Here is a 14,796-nt window from a genome sequence, read left to right as displayed (position 1 = left end):
AATTCCTTGCAAATGTATGTTAACAAACTTTGGACTATTTGCTCACGCAATTGTTCCCAAAGGGGCAAACCTTGTCCTAGCCTTGCTTGTAAACACCTGAGCCTTTTGGGGATGCACCTCTTTCCAATTAACCTATTCACCTGTGGAATGTTCCAAACAGGTGTTTTTTTCTTCTTTTTTTTACATTCCTCAACCTACTCTTTTGTTGACCCTGTCCATGCTTTTTTTTTTTATTATTGTGTTGCTGGCATTACATTTCAAATGAGGGACTAACGTTCATCAGTTTGATCATTAAGTATCTTGTTATTGTAGTGTATTCAATTAAATACAAGTTGAAAATGTTTTGCAAATCATTGTATTCTGTTTTTGTTTGCACAATCCGAATTTATGAGTGTACATTTAGTGTTTTTTTTTTTAATTTTTACTAAAGGTTAAGAAAAATATATATAATTCACAGTCCTTTGTGTGATTACCATGTGGTTAAAGGGTGCATTTGACGTTTCAAATCAGATTTGAATGTAGCTGTAGCTTCACTTCACCCTTAAAACTGCTGGATCAAAAATAACCCAATTTTGGTTAAAAAAAAATGGACCAACCCGCTACTTGGGTTAATTTGATGCTGTTTTGTAACAAAACAATTTACAACCCACTTATTTGGGTTGTTTTGTACAAAACAACACAGTCAAGACCTGTTGCAAGTTACTACCAGTGCCTGTGAAAACAAGCAACACTCTTTCTTGACTCATACTAAAAGTTCCCAGGAAGAAACTGAAGCATCCTATATAGCGTATGGAAATTGGCACCAAACTGCTTCAAATGTGGTCAAAATAGATTCATCTATATGTGCATATAACTTATTGCATCTCCACCCTCAAGGACCAGCACTAATTTATACCTACATTGGTTTTTCATTCAACACCAGTGACCCATTTGTAGTCATACACATCTGCACTAAATTAATTAGCTTTCTCTGTTTAAAATCGGTATATTTAACAGTCAAGGCTGCACCACTAACAGAGTTGGAAAATAATGTGAACTCGAGCTTTAACATTTCAAGTTAGTTTAGCCAAAACTCAAACAACATATCAATGAAATAGAATACATGTGAGTTAGTATTTTTATGTTAACTGATGAGCACTAATTTAAAGACTTTAAAGAGCTTCGTTTTATGAGTTGCTATATTTCACTTGCCACATTCTCCTGATGTACAGTAACATAATGACATATCAGAATTTAATGTCAGGAGACAAGAAATGGCAGGGATTCATCCCTTGCAAAATTATGAATGATTTACATAGCACTAAAAATAGTTGTATTAGAACTACTTAACACAAGAACCATTTCCTTAGCTAAGGCAGACATTTGGTGTCTGGCCTATCAATCAAGATAAGCATTAGTTTTTAATTTCATCGTGAAGTCAAGAATACATTTCATGAGCTAAGTTTACAGTAGATTCATAGTGCCCACTTGCTTGTCATACTCGGGTCCGAAGAAGCACAGCAGGGTTTTATTTTAGGCAAATGTAAATGTAGAAGGACACGAGTGATGGGCAGAACTGTAAAATGGATCACTGCATTTATTTTATTGTGTGGGATTGTTGACTAATCAGGTTTTGAAGCAATTAGGCCAAATGGGATATACTATACTTGGCTGCTACTAGAGGGGTTGTTTATTAAGTCTAAAATAGTACATAGATTTTTTTCACGAGGCTCTAGTTTGAGATTCGGCTGTTTTGTGACACCAGTCTTGGAACTTCGGTGACAAACCTCATATGTGTGCCCAGTGATTGGCTGGGGACCATCCCAAGGTCTACCCCATGTCTCACCCAAAGTCACCTGGGATAGGCTCCAGCTCACCTGTAACCGTAATGAGGATAAGTATTATTGATGAAGGGGAAAAATGTCTGCTCAATATTTACAACTCAATAATTTACTGTATGAATCTACAAATTCTTGAATGGACTGGTATTTCCACCCATAACAGTTAAACTACATTCCACAACAAAACAAGCACCTCAACGTCAACATTTGCTCCTTGCCGTAGGCATAAGAACTGTAATTCATTTAATGCAAAGAATAACAAATTGTGCATTTTTGTGGAACTGTTAAGCTTCTTTACAGTTTTAAACTTGGAGCCAATTGTATTGAACAAGGCGCAATCAGATGATGTCATATTGTCATACCACCTTTTCCTTTTTTGCTTAGACCAGATTGGACTTTGTGGTCTAAATTGGAGCAATAGCTGGTAGCATTCATCAAGGCCAGGAAAGAGCTAGAGGAAATATTCGTAAGACAAAATCTTTCTTTGCTCTTAAATCTTTCGAATTGGCGGAAACGTCTCATCTCATTAGGAGGGCCTTTATAAATCATTGGCTCTTTAGATGGAGGGATGATGGCTTTATTACATAATAAATACTCAATTCTGACATGGCTTTGCCTTTCACAATGGCTTGTTTGAAAGGCTTTGTGTGTGTGTGTATGATGTTATAGATTCAACTCGGTACATTTTCCTAATTTCCTAATTTTCTTATATTTTGCAGCCAACAGAGGGCGGTAATGAACAGGAACATTTGCAATCTGCATCCACACACATGAAAGCTGAGCTCAAGAGGCACCAAGACCTCTGTATGTACATAAAGCAACTGGATTTTTAATGAGAAATCAGAATTGAATCAAGATTAACATTCAAGCATTTGATTAGCCCGGTGGTCCACCAGGCTTTCATTGCCCCCCACCAGGTTAAGCTTTGCCCCCAAATAATACATTTGAACTTGTGAACTTGAACTAACATCCCCCATTAATAAACGACGAATAGTAATCGCTATGGATGTTTATTGCCATCCCCACTCCCCCACTTCGACAAACATAATATATGATGGGCATATACTTCGTCATCCTAAACCCCCTGCTAGCGATTAACAGCATCCAAATCTTCAAAGTATACTTGCTGTTTGATGTAATTAACAGGAAGTTCCTGCAAATTACATGTTACCTTACTAATTGCTTCAGTTATCAGTGTACAATGAACCCCCACATACTCGTGCTTCGGCATCAGCAGTTTTAAATATTTGCGGGTATTTTATTTTTAGGTTTGTTTTCTATATTTTGGGCAGATTGTCATTTTTTCCCTTTTCACCCCATACCTCAATTTCTCCAGTAAGTAAAAGTTTAGCAGCATTCTTTCAAGAATTTGTGGTGTTTAATTCATTTCAATGGGCCCCAGCTATACACAGATTTTCGCTTTTTGTGGGCCAGCCCGTCCTTTTCCCACACCACTGGTATTTCAAAACAATCAAAGCATCCACATCTGATATAATCAGACATTTGCACGCTGTATCTTCTTCAGCTCAACATTAATATCATTTTGGCTGAAGTTGCAAATTAATTAGCACCAGCTATAAACTCTTCTTGTATCACATCAGCTGCAAGTTTGTAACTACGTTTGACTGCATTGCCCCGGTCAAATTATGTGAATAAATGATGGCATCAAAAGTGGAAAAATGCTTGTTCGCCTCTGGGTCTTTTTTCCCTCTTCATGTTGATCATCGATATGACAAAATACTACAGTTCATATGTTTACACTGTAGCAGCAGGCTAACGACATGCCTATGTTGCGGCCATCTTGTCGAGGTCAACATTTCCATCAATTGCAACATTGTCAATGCCAAAGTGCGTGCTATCCACATCCATGAAATACACTAATGACTTAGACCTCCAAGTTTACATACCCTTGGAGTATGTAAACTTATGAGCGCACTGTATGGTGAGAAACAGGCTTGATGCTTTAAATCCAAAATACTGTGGCAATTTTTTTTTATATTTTCAGAAGTTAAAGTTGACATTATTTGAGATGTGCATCTCAATTTTGGTGACAATTCATAGCATTTTTGTGTCATTAAGCGACTTTTAGCTTTTGTACATTCAGCGTTGTGCTCATAAGTCTACATACCCCAACTTTCAAGCACAACTTTAAGCTGGACGAGGTGGCTGGAGAGAAGCAAGCCAGAGGCTCCCTGCTTGGACAGCAGCCCCCGCAACTCGGATGACCTAAGGGTGATTTATTGATGGCAATAATCAATTGCCATCATCTTTGATTGTAAATATGTCAACAGTTGTTATTGCATTATTTTCTTTAGAAGTGAACGTCATATCCTGTGTTAAATTCATCTTAATAGTACTGTATCAATAATTATGAATCATCCTTGAAACGTTTGTATGCGGCGTTTGATTTGGATTATTCAAACACAAACTTCATTAACCTCTTAAGAGCTGGCATTTCACTGAATTGCCTCGTGTTTGACTGCAAGCAGATGCCAGCTGGGACTGTGGGATCAGTCAGGTCTGCTGTGCCAAGAGGGGAAAAAACTGAACACAGAACTGGGACATGAGAGAAGTTTGAATTTTCTAAAGAACGTGTGTCCAATGTTATTGATCTGACAACTTTCAAACACAAGCTATGTTAAATTAAGTTTAGTTTTCAGAGCCCAAAAGGTGTTTAATCACAAGGCGCTTCAAATGATTTACTGTGCATTAATCCTGCTTTACCTGACCTATTTTGATAACTGCGTCTTAAATGTATTCTGAGGACGGGAATTAATAAACTTCGGCTTCTTCCCGTCAGACCTTTTTCTTTTCGGATGTAACGAATATATGTTGTAAACTGTTATGTTGAAATTGTCACAATGATTTGTCCGAAAGGAAAAATGAACAAATAAAAACAAAAAACAAATTTACATGAGAAATGAGAATGTAAAATGAAAAAAGTAAAATTGAAAAGAAGCACGTTAACAGAGCAAAGGTCAGTCAATCCAACTAAGAAACAGCCATATGACTTTCCACGGGTGCGCCAAGCACAGAGGATGTGTTTGTGATGTTCTAATATTGCCATTTAATAATGGTCATGAATTGGCAGTGTTTTAGAAAAACAAGTTTCTGTGTGTGTGAGTGTGTGTGAGTGTGTGTGTGTGTGTGTGTGCGTGTGCGTGTGCGTGTGTGTGGGTGTGGGTGTGTGTGTGTGTGTGTGTGTGTGTGTGTGTGTGTGTGTGTGTGTGTGTGTGCGCGCTGGTGTGTTTTTATGCGTCCGTAGTACTAGTAGAGCCTTAATTAAATGAAAACCCTTGATGAGTTTGGGGCTGATCTTATCAAGAAGTTTAGATTAGTCTGAGCATCAGCTTGCTTTTCCCAGAGTATCTTAACCCTAACATACCCTTATTAGGCTTGCGGGTGAGCTGGAGCTGAGGCCAGCTGACCTTAAGCGAGAGGCAGGTTACAAAATGGACTGGTTGTCAACTAATTGCAGCCACATAAAGGCAACCATTCCCACCTATGTACAATTTTACAGCAGGAGTCTCCAACGTGCTGTCCGTGAGTAGCCTAAAAATAGCTTACCAGTGATGGGACATTGTGATTTCCTAGTAATGTTGCACGAGTGATTGTTTGACAATGTGGCATACATTTATGGGAATATTTAATATAACTAGGGATGTTCAATACCACTTTCTTGAGACTGATACCATTATTGAGTACTCCACATTTGAGTTGTCACCATGTCAATACCAAGTACCGATACTACTAGTACTTTTCATACGTAAACCCCCTGCCGCCCCCCCACCCCACAATCACATGAAATTAATGGCAGTTCCTGATCATAAAACGGCCACAAGAGAGCAACCAATACAGGTATCGGCCGCCGTCATGAGTACCGATACCTTGAAATAAGGCTGGGTATTGGCCCGATACAGATGCCTGGAATCAGTACTCGCCCATCCTTAAATGTATGATGATGATATATATTGGTTTCCCACCCTATTAAATCATTGTTAATTGTGAGAAATTAATTTGATCAGTGTTTTCGTTTGGATGAATATAATTTATTATTAAAGGGATGCTTCACTCATTGAGCAATTTTCAGCAGTAAATAATTAATAATTTGTCCAGAATGGATTTGATAACTACATAATTTTTCCTGTACAATTAATACCTTTAAAAACAATTTTTTACACTTGCTGTCAATTGAAGATGACATCACCTGTGCTGAGGAAATAGGTAACGACCAATCATGGCTCGCCTGTTTTCTGGTTTTGGTCAGCAAACTGAGCCATGATTGGTCATTACCTACTTCCTCAGCACAGGTGATATCATCTTCAGTCGAAAATATAATAATAATATAATAATGAAGTTATTAAATTTATTCTGGACAAATTATTAACTTTTTACTGCTGAAAATGGCTCAATGAGTCAAGTATCCCTTTTACTCATTCATTCCCAGCCATTTTGACTGAAGCAACCCCCTTCGGTCCTGGGTGTTTTACTGGATTTTGACTGATTTTGCAAGGCCCACAGAATATTGTGTTCGATGGCTATAAAAAATGGAACCTACCAAAAGAAAGATTAGAGTCTCTTCTTTAATCAGGAAAAAAAGTATGTTTGTTTGTTTGTTTATGTTTCCAGTTTGCAGCAATTAATATTAGAATATAGCTAAGTTTCATCATTATTCACAAATCTGTTTAAAACACTGGTGGAAATAGTCTTTTTCAACATGGCCCTGCTTGAGCTCTTATACTCTGCTGCCACCTGCTGGCAGTTTTTGTAATAACTACCATTGCCTTCTGTAAGCTCTAGCATTAAATGTTTTCTTTTATTTTTTTGTGTAAATATTTTTGGGGACCATGGCAATATTTAAAATGGAACGTTTTTAACCGTTTTTGGGAGGAAATGAGTCAATAATATATGGGGCAGGGCAATATGGCTGAGATGTGTTTCACGAGTACCACAGACAGTCCCAAGTATTTGATATCAGTCGATATTGATATAGATAGATTTTTTTTTACCTCATCAAAATAAGAACAAAATATGAAATGGGTTTAAGAGAAAACTAACCAGATGGAAAAAAAAACTTCAGTAAAACAAATTTGGAAGAACTTTACAATGTGTTTGTGTCGATTGTAACGCAGTGTTATGTTCATTGTTGTTTACTTTTATGCTGCTGGCTCAAACAGCAAGCTAATCCTCTCGTGGAGTGCATGCATTACAGTTGACCAACCGTCCTAGGTCGACTTTGACCTGTTAGTGGGTTAATTGTTGCCATAGGACAAGTTAATGTGTTACCTGAATGTGTTGGCTAAAAAACACTGGAGCTAGCCTGCCTAGACAGGGAACTTCTTGACTTCTACTCCATGGATCCATTCGGAGGTACAGAAGAGGTGTTAGTTTGAAGTGTGTATTAAACTGGTAGCCCTTCACATTAACCAGTAACAAAGTAGCTCTCAGTTTCAAAAAGGTTAGTGACCCCTGATTTAGTGTTAAAAGAACCTAACATGCATGTGTTTAAAATGTGGGTGAAAACTGGTATGCACACGGAGAACATACAAACACCACGCAGGAAGACCTGAGATGAGATTTGAACGCTGAGCCTCAGACCTGTGAGCCAAACGTGCTAACCACTAGCCGACCCCGTCACTAACCATCGTCTTTCAACCAGATCTCAGGCCAAACATTTTGTTGCACGTACTCACTTGCTTTCAGGATCAGCATGAACACAAATGGAGTCACAAGGCTATTAGATTTCCCAAGGATTTCCCCTTTCTACTACTTGTTAATTTGATTTGCTTCTCGCTGCATATTCTTTGGCATTTACCATTAGTAACATCAATGGACGCTTGTTTGAGTAAGACAATCATGTTTTCTACGACCTTTGGAGAAAAACAACATTTTTCTATGGCTACACCAACACGTCAGTGAGTAGATTTCCTGAGGAAAGAATTAATTAGATTATTTTAGGCACATATTATGCCTGCAGCAAAGCAATTCTTGTGATCCAATCTCACAATGGTGAATGGCGGAAAGTGAATAGGGCTGATTGTCAGATGGCAAGCTTGTTTTCCGACAAGGTTGTTAGATAATTATGGCGATTTGTTCCAGTAAGAGGGATGAACATACGTGATGCATTGTGAATCCACACCCCAGGAATGTCACATTTTTGTCACATGGTGGATCTTTGAAATTTATCTGTTTTGCATGAACCTCCTTAAAACAACAGACGTCATAAAGTTAAGGGAGATGGCAGGGGACTGGAATTGGGTGTCTGTGTTTTCAAACACATTTTAAGCAAACAAACTATAATTCAAAGTTGCTGTAGAGTTCTGGCCTCTTTCTGACGGATCCTGAAAACCGAGCAGATGATAGTGATGGTATCACAAAACAAAAGCTGCTCCAGTGGAAAATGGTCATTTAGAATGGCTCTGTGGGTTGAAATAGAAGAATAGGAGTTGAAAAACTCAACGTTAACCTGAGGTTCATTGCTGTCCAATATTATCTGACTATCAGATGAATTAACAGACGAAAGCTTCATCAAATGCAAAAAACAGTTGTTAAATATGTGAATGTAATCTAAATTTGTTACTTTTAAAAGCAAGTAATAAGTAAAGTAGCTAAGTTACTTTTGAAGTAATTAGTAAAGTAAATGAGTTACCTTTTCAATATAACTGTGGCACCATTTCCGGTTTGATTGTGAAAAAGAAAAAGTGTTCAACTTCATGCTTTATTTTCATGAAATGCAATGCACACTGCCGCGGCAGCCGAGTAAAGCCATGAAAATATTTATATTTCTTTAGACAAATCCAGCGGGATGCACTGTTAGAAGTGCTTACAGCCATTCTTTGATGTTAACAGAAGTCTCAGCAAGCAATCTGAAAAAGTCACTTACAGTGAACAATAAGGCTTTGAGCAGGCATAAATCCTTCGGGTATTGTTCCTGCATTACAAATACCCAGCATGCCTGTATCTGCTGATAACTACAAAATTGAAAAAGCAGAGTCCTAATAATTCTGAGGCAAGTTCCACACAGCAGCAGCTATTGATTATTTGTGTGTGGTGTGAGATTTGGAAAATTCAATTAAAGGAGTTGTGCAAAGGATTCATAAATTCAGCACCTCCTGTCCGTATGGAGACAAGGTTATGTTCTAAATCAATGCAGCGCTTCACAATATATTTTCGTTGGCACATGAAAGTAAATAATATTTAAAGTGTTCTGCTTACTACAGAAACAAATGAAATGTTCTTGAAGCTGTTGGTTACAATTAAACACTAAATAAGAGCAGGATCCTAATGTATGTTTATTGACATTTTTCCCTATAAAAGAAAAAAAGTCCTGTAAAATATGAAATTTGAGTATGACAAAATGGGGCAAAAGGGGACGGCTCAGCAGCGTAAAAATTGATCAGGCTGTAGATGGAGCCACAGTTTGAAAGATTTGTATGATAGCAGTAATGGGCTGTATTAAAAAGAAGACTCCTTAAGATGTCATAAAAGCCCATCACTTTTTGCCTTGTCGTGGGCCGCCAGCCCAGGAAGCGTGGGGACGCGGGCGCATCAATCCTTGGAGGCCTCATGGACACATGCCACCTGTCCTTCGGGAGTTTTATGCTTTCTGATTGAACACGCGGCTGTAATTAAAGAGGGAGTTGTATATTGGGCTGTTTTGGTCCAATATACAACCAACTTCGATCGCCGCTCTGGATTGCATAGTGTGCAATCTTTTCAGGCGGAATTTCTGATTTAGTGAACAGCATTTTGTTTCAACCAAAGGTGCAAAATACACCCTTAGCCACAACATTAGGCACACCAAACATGTTATGGTAGCTAATTGTACAAAATCTGATTGAGCTCAGTTTTGATTAATACTGTCGACTGCAGCGTTTCTCAAACTTTTTACATAAAAGTACCACCTAAAAAATTAACAAGCTCTCCAAGTACCATCACCATCATGATCAACATTCAAATATTGCAGGCCTAAGTGTTCATCAAAATACATTTTTATTACTTAAAAATTCAGGATGTTCATTACAATTTTTTCAGATGGATACCAGTACGAGTATTCAACTCTTGTGTAGTCACCAATACACCAATAAGTACTGATACCATCAGTAATTCTGATATACTGTATAAAATTTGCCCCCCAAAAATATGACAGATAATTTTAAAGAAAGACTTATGTATACCAATATAACATGTTCCTTAAATTTGCATGAAATTAATGGCAATTTTCTATTCTTCTAAATTCTATCGTTGCTGAAAGCATTGGCCGCTGCCGCGTCACAAAAATAAGGCCTGAAACCTGGTATCAGTACTCGCCCATCCCTACTAAAAAACATATTCAATGTTATTGTAAGCCACAGTTTGAACATTAACACAGCTTAAATATTGGAAAATATATTTTAAAAAGAAGTACTTAGTGATTCTATTTAAATGTAGTATTGCAAAAATGTTAAATAAAAACCATAGCTCAATTAATGGTTAAAAATAAACATTTCTTGAAGAATACATTAAAATGTATTACATTTAAAAGGGAAATATAGCTGAACGGATGTTAGATTTTTTTGTCTAATCATATACAGTTGTGATCAAAAGTTGTAAAGAAAACTTGTAAAGAAAATAAAGTCATGGCTCTCCTGAGTTACCAGTTATTTCTACAATGCTGTTTTTTCTCTGAAAGAATGATTGGAACAGATACTTCTTTGTCACAAAAAATATCCATAAAGTTTGGTTCTTTTATGACTTTATTATTGGTTAAAGGGTCTTTTGTGCAGTTTGTCACTTTTTTTTCTCTCGCGACTGCCACCTCTGGCTCAAAGCGTAACTGCAGCATCTGTGTCAGGCTCGTTCATGGTGCGCGTGCGAGTACGTGCACGACCATAAAGCGACAGCCACAGTTGACAAACGAAGACATGACTTCAAATGAGGTACGAAAAACTCCCCAAGGAAACTGTGGAGTGTGAGGGTCCGCACATTCTACTATAAAGGGAAGATAAAAGCTGATAGATGCAGTCAGAGTAAAACAGTCAGGGCTCTTTGTACTCATCTGGGCATTGGTGGAGCATCCATGATGTAGAAAAAGCTTTAATTGTAACTTTTTAAACGGCACAATGCGCGCTTAACAGAAAAAGGGACCAAATCTCCTGGGTCAAAAATATACATACAGTAACATGAATTTAATCATGCTCTGCAAGATGAATTCTCGTGGTATTTTTGAGTTCACAAACTCCGGAGAATACATCTTGTACCAAGCCCGTTGATTTTCACCGACCAGTGGTTCGGACCAATCACAAAGCGACATTATTGTTTGGGGCGTGATATGCAGCTGTGACGAAACCAGGAAGCCAGCGCCGACGCCAGGGCAAACAAACAAACATTACATGAATGAATGGACGCTGCAATTAATTCTATTCTTGCAGAATCACTCACCAGGCGCTTCGTGAATTTTTAGCTGGTAAAGATGTCCGTGCCCCCCCTTCGACGATAAACGAAGGCGACATTTTCATCCGTGGCCGTGATTGGTCAAAACAAACGCGTACAGTGCCGCATCGTCCAATTAGCTCGAAGTATTGTACAGCATGTCCCGCCATTCCCGAGCAAATCAATGTGGAGCAGTCCCAGATTGATATTGTGGAGAACTCTCTTGAATGAATCACAATATCACAATGGCTATTGCAAGGTTAACATGAATTGGCAATTTTGATGACTTAGAAAGTTTGTCAATGAAATGAGTTTCATTCCATTGCTTCTTAACTTCTTGTGTGTGATTTTGAATGACTGTAACTTCTCTGAGGCCATTGAAACAGGGCTCATTGGATATCAATGCCCACAAATGCAACAATGGACAGTCAAAGGAGCTCAACGGTATCAAAACGGATCTGAAAACGCAAATCATTGACTTGATCAAGTGAGGAAAGTTACTTGGAGCCATTTCAAGGCAGCTGCAGGTCCCACCACCAACAGTGCAATCAATTGTTTGCAAGTATAAAGTGAATGGTACTGTTTATCACTGCCATGATCAGGAAGAAAATGCAAGTTATCACCTGCTGCTGAGAGAAAATTGGTCAGGAGGGTGAAGAGTCGACCGAAAACCACCAAAAAGCAGATCAATAAATCAATCATTTTTATTTCATTCATTAAAAAAAAGACAATATAAAGCAATATTCAAATTCAATGTAAAGCAAAAGAAATGAAAGGGGACAGAAAAAAGTAAAACTTGTTTTGTCTGCCCCTGATCAACTAAAAAAAGCACACAAAAAACAACACAAATTTAATGACGAGCGGTCAAGATGCTTTCAGTGTTACAACAAAATAATTCAAAATAACTCAGCTGTGTGTCCTTGTGCTATATATATTTTTGCAATTTACATAACTGTGTTTTGATTGCCTACTATTAAATTCAACATATTGTTTTCTATTTTTTTTAAATAACTGGCAACCCATTAATGTGCAACACCTTGTATACCATATTTGAACAATTTATGCAGTAATATTTCATGATCTAAGGTGTCAAATGCTTTTTATAAATCCACAAAAACACTTACTAAAACATGTTTTTTTATGCATGGCTGTGCAAATTTCTTCAGTTAACTCCATTAATAGTTGAGTAGTTGAGTGATTGGAGCGAAACCCATATTGGCTGTTACTTAAAATGTTATACTTATCTATGAATTTATTTAATCTTGTCGCATACAATTTTTCCATTATTTTGGACAGCTGTGGGAGTAGAGATATAGGCCTGTAATTCAAAAAATCATTCTTATTTCCTTTTTTGAAGAGTGGGACTACTTTTGCTATTTTCATTTGTTCTGGGAAAATTCCTGTTATAAATAATAAATTACAGATATACGTTAAAGGCTCTATGATCAAGTCTATGATTTGTTTTATCAGCGACATATTCATATCTATATAGTCGTTTGATTTTTTACTAGCAACATTTTGAACTATGTTCAAAATTTCCCTAGCTTGTACGGCCTCAAGAAAAATTATGTTTACGTTTTTTTGGTATGATTCCACAATTGATATTTTCGTCAGGGATATCGTGTGATAACTTTGGGCCAATATTGACAAAGTGATCATTGAATTGGTTTGCAATTTATTCTTTATCATAAATTACCAAGTGGTCCTTCATAAAATAGTTTGGAGAGACTGGTTTTGTCTTGCCTTTATTCAAGACTTTGTTTTTTATATCCCAGGTATTTTTTGTACTACTTTTACTTTTCTCTAGTAATCTATTTTTTGACTTCTAAGGATGGATACAAGTTTATTTTTTATATTTTTTATACCTAGACTCTGCATCTTTTGTTCTTTGTTTGAGAAACATTCTATATAGAATATTTTTTTCTTACAAGCATTTTTCAACCCATTTGTCATCAGCTTTTTTTGTGCATGAATTGCACGTTCTTTGAACTTTGTTGTTGAAGGCTGTATCTTTTATACATTATGATACTGTGATACAATTATAATCTCTTGAGCTTACTATATGAGTGACGTTTCTGTGGCATATTGAAAATGGTCCTCATGTTGGCGTTATACTTGGCAAACATTCCATCTTGACAGTTAGTGTGGAGTGTGCAATATTACTGCAGGATGCCAGAGGGGTTACGAACATGTTTTCTTCTCCCATATTCCCCAAGATTTTGTTTTGCGAGTCATCTCGGCCGCTGACAGCTATCGGAATTGCTCTTCAACTCCTTTGAAGCGGTGCGCGTATCAACCCGCAGAGGTAAAATCGGTGACGGATGTCGAATGTGCGCTGTCAGTCGCGAGACAGACATGTCTCGGATGCCGGCATCGGTTTGCCCAAGGTGCGTCTGCGATGTATAGCGGCGGATCATCCGTCATGTTTGCCGCGTCTATCCTTTGCCAGGCACCTGACACATTTTGATTGCACACAAGAAGCCCAATCCAGCAACTTTGTGCAAATAATGTTCTTTCCATCAGCAACTGTCGTCTCATTTGTGGCTCAAGATGCCGCAGTCCTGCTCACCTCTGCAGTTTAACACCTTGGGAAAGTAAAAGTGTGTGTGTCGGGAGGGGGGGTCGGCGGTCTTACGACACAGTAGTCTCTTTATTTGGCGGTGTCTGGGAAGGCCGAGGCCTCTCGCTGCACGAGTCGACCCAAGCGACAGCTGCTGTTCACAGCAACATTTCCTATTTCTGCCTAAGGTGGATCGTATAACTCTCACTTTATCGCCCTTAGAGGCCACGTGAAGGACAAAGCTTGCACAACCGTAAACATAACTAATGTTTTCGTTCAGGCCCCTTGGGAGTGTCGTACAGATTTCCGTCAGACTTGCAAATTGCCAGCGATAGTGTCGGTCCTGATGTGGGTTAGCGGCCCGAGTTCCTGATGAACGCCTCCTTGATCTCATGTCAGTGCTAAGTTTCAGTTGCGAGGATACAGGAAGTACTCAATGTAGCAGCTTCTAATCCGAAATATTTGCAATACAGCATTGTGAGTAGTGCTTGACCTTATTTGTTACTGTGGTAACAAATATTTACTTTTGATATAATCGAGGACTAAATGTTGAATGCGAGTCACAAGATGATTTGCTGCTTGCATGAAGTACAGTATACATAAAAAGCCTCACTGTTGCTGCTCCTGAATGGAATCTCAGGCCTCACTTTTCATTCAATCTCTTTGTTTTCATTTCTCTCAAAGTTTGAAGCAAAACTTTGTTTTGTTTATGCAATCAATAACAGGAGAACACTAGGAACACCTTTCAGTATAATGCATGCTAATGCAATAAATATATATTGTTCCGAAAGTGTACATCAATGTGCTTGTTTTACGCCACTAAAACAGAAGAAGGCAAAGTATGGCCCATGAGGCACATACAACCTGCTCTGTTCTATTATGTGGCCCACAAACTATTTACATTATTTAGCAGTTTACACATTTATTTAATTTAGCTAATTACTAGGAATGTAACAATAACGACAATATCGTGATATTAAAACTGCCACAATATCGTCGTCGTCA

The sequence above is a fragment of the Leptonotus elevatus genome, chromosome 11, assembly GCF_054856555.1.
Source record: "Leptonotus elevatus isolate MCC_2025b chromosome 11, RoL_Lele_1.0, whole genome shotgun sequence".
Classification (NCBI taxonomy): domain Eukaryota; kingdom Metazoa; phylum Chordata; class Actinopteri; order Syngnathiformes; family Syngnathidae; genus Leptonotus; species Leptonotus elevatus.
This window is presented reverse-complemented; position numbering follows the sequence as displayed.